Source organism: Schistocerca gregaria, chromosome 4, assembly GCF_023897955.1.
Source record: "Schistocerca gregaria isolate iqSchGreg1 chromosome 4, iqSchGreg1.2, whole genome shotgun sequence".
Lineage (NCBI taxonomy): Eukaryota > Metazoa > Arthropoda > Insecta > Orthoptera > Acrididae > Schistocerca > Schistocerca gregaria.
In genome coordinates, this window is record NC_064923.1 from 674574148 (window position 1) to 674580147 (window position 6000).

Here is a 6000-nt window from a genome sequence, read left to right on the forward strand (position 1 = left end):
AATTATTTTAGTTTTGGGGCTTAAATTTATTTATACATAGAAAGAAACGTTTCAGTCAGATAAGAACCAAAGGCTGAGGTGTGGGTAAAACTATAAGGTAGGCAATGAAGTGATTGTGCACTGTGTTTCTCTTCACTGTGTGTCGATGTGAGTGCAAATCGAGCCCCATCATCCACATATCGCTTTGGAGAGAAGTCCATCAGCAGCCTTAAAATTAAATTTACATTCTGTTAGCTTATAAGTGGTCACAATTAATTGAACATCTTTTAAGTCAGTATAAAACTAACAGTTTCGAAGTTCAGAGTAAGTGAAGATGCTCAACTGAGTGGTAAAAGCTTTCGGTTTCACTGGGAGAAGGCAGCCGGTTTTTGCCGTTTGGCGGACACCGGGTTCGCTCGCTAGCAACGCGGTCGCCGCAGAAAGCGGTCAGCGCGAGATATTCTCGGAACGCCGTAAGTCGGCGAATCAAGTTTCCTCCAGGGACGTAAACTATTATTCTGCATGTGTCAAACATTTCAAGAGCAAACACAGCTCTCAATTTGCTAAAAATTTCGATTTTTGTAGTTCCCTGCTACGAGAAATTCCAAAAAGGTCGATTACAAGCGGTTCGTGTACTTTAATAACTTATGACAATCGGTCATTCATTGCAGTTGGTGAGTGCGGTTACAGCTTCTCTCCCTACACACTGACAGTGGCATGCTAATCTTTCTGTAGCTTTGGTGAACAGTGAATCCCAGCCCATGACATGGCCTGAAAAACTCGTTTCGAACGCCGAAGTTAAGAAGTAAGAAGCACATGGTGAAACAATCAACGGTGGCGTTATTCACATACAGTGCGTTTTCGAAAAGAGCAGGCTCGTTGGTCTAGGGGTCTGATTCCTGCTTCGGGTGCAGGAGGTCCCGGGTTCAAATCTCGGACGAGCCCTTGCGTTTTGTACAACGGTGTGGAAACAAATCCCATGGCGGCGGCTGTTTCGCGCATTTCCAGGCCCCCAAGTCAGCGCTAAATCCAACAACCAGTTCTGAAACAGTTCCATGTTTCATTTGAGCCATGTGCACCGTGCTGGTGGAACGTTTGAAGTTGATTTAAACGGTCACAGTAAAGGTCGTAGCAAGTGTCTTGCTGAGTGCGACGAAAACGTGTTTCCGCCCGCAATCGAATCCGGGACCTTCTGCGTGTTAGGCAGACGTTATTACCACTACACCACGGAAACTGCTACGCTCTGCCCTCCACATCTGATACAACTTGTAGGACGATCGCCATTGTGGCGTAAAAATCACTTTGCGGAAACGCACAATGCAGGTATTTCGCATTCGTGTGCAACAATCGACAGCACCCTTGACTGCCTGAATGCCACGACGAATAAGAGCTCAAGAAGTCATCGGAAACGCTCGAGGGAGAGTCCTCAGTAGCATCTGCTGCTCCTTCTTTCCTTTCAAGATACCGTCGATTCGCGCAGTCGTTATTGCAAAAGATGTCACCAAAGGCAATCGCTTCGTTAGCGGCACGGCACCTGGGCTCGGCGGCGTCAAAGACATCGTTATAAAACGAAAGTTGTTGTTATTGTTATGTTTTCAGTGAATTATTTGAACATCTGAACATGAGAGTTTCTATAACTTGTTGTAAGAGATGTCATGTAATTGATGTTCTTAGTATTGATGAATGCTTGTTTACTATTGATCTCAAAATGGAAACAAATATGTAACATTTGTAAATACACTGATGGAATACACTGAAGAACATTCAAATCCAAAGCTGGTTACAAGATAAAGGCAACAGTATTTAAGATTTATTAAAATAAAGAATGCATTTGGCATGTATAACAATATTTTAGTAGGATGTAGAGCAACTCCCTAATGTATCGTGCAAAGCAAATAATCCATTGTGCAATATCTTGCACAAATGTCTCCTTGTTGCACATTTTGGCATGGCAGGTTGACTACTGTTCGTGGGCATAAATTGGAGGTTAGGTATCACCCAACTGTGTCTCATCAACTCAATAGAGCCAGGGACCACTCTTTTGGCTCAAGGCCCAAACATCGCGAGGCCCTGCGCTGTCGAGCATATAGGCTACTTGCCCCCTGGCAAGCCTGTGCGTCCTGCGATGGTCACTGAACAGTATTTCTGACTAGGTGTCGTCCGGCAGCATTTCCAGGAAACCAGATGAATGACTGAGACAACACTTGAGTTTGACCGACTCACAAAGCTTATCTGGTTGGCGCAGCCAGGCATAACTGTTTGACAAAATAATTTTGTTTCCAAGGTGGGAAAACTCTTCCCAGAAGCGATTGATGTGAAGACCGTGAGAAATGTAGAAGCCCTGCTCCTCGACAGCCCCACCAGATGGTTGAAAACTTCGAACAAGGGTCCTTACCAGTGAACAGCAATAATTTAGCAGTGGAAAGGAGCCCAGAGATGGCTTCCAGGAAGTCGAAAACCTGGAGCCAATCGATTGGTGAGAGAGGGACAGCTCAATAACAGACTAGAAAAGTCAGGATACCTCTTCAGAACTAAGTCCTTCCATATGTTAACATTGGAAGCTCGGAAATTGTTGATTTAGTTACCACCATTCCACTGGACAGAGTTTGGTAAAATCGTCGTTGGCGCACCGGAAGGCGTGCAAGCGCAGAAGCGGGAGCTATTCTGGAGAACGAAAATAATACTCCGGTGCGAATACTTGTTCACCAGTAGCCAACGAGAGTTCAGATTACCTCCGCCAGCAACACTTAGCAGCAGATCATGGCTTCTGCTCAGCTACGTGCCGAGATGAAGAGAGCTTGGGCAGAAGGATGAAGAGACTCAGAAGTCACTGGTAGGCGCCTTGTTAGGATTAAGCAATACTTTCGAATCTTGTTATTCTCACGGAGAGTCTGAGGGCACATTCATTTTATTTGTTGATGTAGTATCATGTTTTAGATAACCAATCTTTCAGCATAATGACGCAGTCACTGACCAAGCACTGCGAGTTCGTGTTATGGACGATTTATGACATTATAGCCTCACGCATTCCGCTTATATTCTTGTCTTTTCCAAGATCCTGGTATCATTCATGCTGAACAGTCATTCAGCTTGTGTACTTGTCACTTCTGATTCTCTGTCACATTATATGCGAAACCTCATGTTAATTTTTTCTAACTGCAACTTTAAAGAATTAATTTCATTTGATATCTTGTTTCATTTGATAATTAGGCACTAATTCAGTAATTCCATTTTTTTGTCTTAGGCTACCGGAATTCATTAAAATACGTTGAAAATTATGTTCATGACAAAGGAAATGAGGAAGAAAACTGATTCTGAAATAATTAAATGTGATGAACTATAACAAGTAGGTCAGCAAACGGGAATGCTCTCCACTTACATCTGATCTTTCGGAGCTCACACATTCAAAATCCGTCTAGGCATTTTCAAGATAGCTGAAGTTATTATATTCGTCTGAGATAACATTGAGTAGAAATTCACAGGATTCAAGAAGCCTGACGTTTTCAATAAATATTACGGAAAAATACTTTTGACAGTACTTAAAATAATGTCTCGCACTATTGTTTGACAGCGGCGTACCGTAAGACACGAGAGCTGAATCTGGGGTGACCATGCATATGGAAAAATTGGCAACTAAAATTGATATGTCTGTATTAATGATGGAATAATCATTACAAGTTTAAAACACAACAGATGCTGCATGACAGTAGCAGCAATATATGCACCAAAGGAAGGAAAGTAAGAGAGAACCACAAATTTTTATTCTATTTTGAAAAATTACCAAGAAAAAATAAACATAAAACTGAAAACAGCATTTTAGGAACAAAACTGTACAATAAATTACCAAAATAGATTAAAGAAATTGTAAAAACACACTTATGTAAAAAGGCAGCTAAGAAGTACCTGTTATGCAATACATTTTTTACATTGAAGGATGACTTAGATAAAAGAGTGTAGGGGCTTGATAAAAAAAAATGTTATAAAAAATAAATAATAATAATAATAATGATTATAAAACATGCAACATTCCACATAACACCTTCACTTTATGTTTTTTTCCTTTTTTTTATTCTTTCAATAAATACTTACCCCAAGCTATGCATAGGATAATGCTAACAGCTCTTCCTCTTTTCGAGGTCAGCAACTCACTCATTATGGAGGAATGCTGACTCAGTTTCTCAGGATAGCAAATGGGAAGCTGCGGCACAGAAAATGGCCCAGAGATCACCAGTATGTTTGTGTGTGTGTGTGTGTGTGTGTGTGTGTGTGTGTGTGTGTGTAGTGAGTGAAGGGTTATGAAACAATGTGTGTATAGTGTGTGCAGTGACTGATAGTGAGATATGAGTGAACAATGTGGCATTACATTATTTAATAAGTTATTTGTAAAAGAAGTATTGTACACCAGGGGTAAATTTAATGATTGTTTCAAACTAGAAGTCGGTAAATATATGTTATACAAATTAGCTTATTTTAAATTGATCTAAGCTTGTAAATACTTTTACATGTCCTAGATCCTTGTAAAAAGAGATCTACGGATGAAAAAAGCTACTACTACTACTAAATAGACAAGCAAAATAAAAATGAGTTAATGGTATTACTTGGAGATTTTAGCGCAACGAGGCTCTCTGTTTCGAATATAGTCACGGTTTTCTCCACCGTGATACATGCATAGAAAAACTCTTTTCTATAGGGTAAACTAGTAATGAACAGCGGGTACTGGGCGGTCACAATAGGGCTGTAGAATTAATAATCTGTGGCGATAATGTGCGGGAACGGCTCACCATTAGCTCACTGCACCTCGCATGAAGGCTGTCGTTTGACTCTGTATGTAAAGCGAGTAGCGGCTAGTCACGTGACAGATTCGAGGACGCTTAAACTGAGCCGAAAACTAAGTTGTCTCCGTCGCGTGTGAAAGGACACGTAAGGTTCGATGTAAAGCGAATCCCTTCAGCTCTCTACACATCGATGCAGGGCGTCTCGCACGAAAGGGCTCTAATACACCAGGACCTAGTAATCTGCCGAGATATAATTGAAATATGCTACTCTGTGGATGGGCCGTAAGTTCCCCGAGTTGTTGTACTGCGGCAGTGTGGGAATCAGTGAGTGGCCGGCGCGGCCGCTAATAGGCCAGAGCGCTGGGCTGCTGCGGCCCTTTGAAGGGCAGCGGTGCGGCTGTCCGCACGGCGCGTTGTTTCACACGGCTCCACCGCAGCGTGAACGCGGCCGCAAACGTGTTACTGGCCGCCTGTGCCACTCACGCCCGGCCGCGCGGCTGCACACGGCGCTAATCTCTTCCACCCATTCATCCCGTCCATTGCGGCCGGTGCACCTGCCACCAAATTTACACTCGTGCCGTGCATCTACCAGTGACCGACTCACGTCTCGCTTCCACGTGTAGCTTACACACTGTACGAGGGTGTTTCAATAAGTCTAGTAAAAGTTTGCTTCTTAAACAACTCAGTTTACCTTTCAGTTTACCTCGAGTCCTTTGAGGGTTGTACACTTGGACCAACGACCCTCCAGATTTTACATCCCTTCGAAAAAGTAGTTTCTGTCAAACTCCGCAAAACATTCGTTGACTGCAACTCTCACTTACTCATTTGATGGAAATTGCTTCCGAGCAAGCCATAGCTTCAAGTTACGGAACAGCAAGAAGTCATTTGGGGCTAAGTCTGGTGAACAGAGTGGATTACGAACCAATTCAAAGCCCAATTCATGCACTTTCGCCTTTTCTGTCTCTGACACTGGAATGGTACATTACTCTGGCGTGTCAACCTTGGTCTGTTTCCAGCCAACGCAAGTTTCAAACGAACCAACAAGTAAGTATAATAGGGTTCCGTTATGCTTCCGCCTTTTTTTCAAGTGCTCTATTATTGTACCTCACTGTTTAGAGGCACAAAACGCGTGGGTGTTTTCAGCTCGTTACTAAATGTAAATAAGTAGGAGGCCGAGTTGATAGGAGCTAGCCGGCAGGTGTGGCCGTGCGGTTCTAGGCGTTTCAGTCTGGAACCGCGTGACCAC

General features: G+C 42.9%; 1 non-coding gene across 1 annotated transcript; it reads left to right on the forward strand.

Moving 5' to 3' along the window:
- Nucleotides 1-852: 852 nt before the first annotated feature.
- Nucleotides 853-924, forward strand: Trnap-cgg (transfer RNA proline (anticodon CGG)). Its single transcript has one exon. It is a non-coding gene; the product is annotated as a tRNA-Pro (tRNA).
- Nucleotides 925-6000: the final 5076 nt, after the last annotated feature.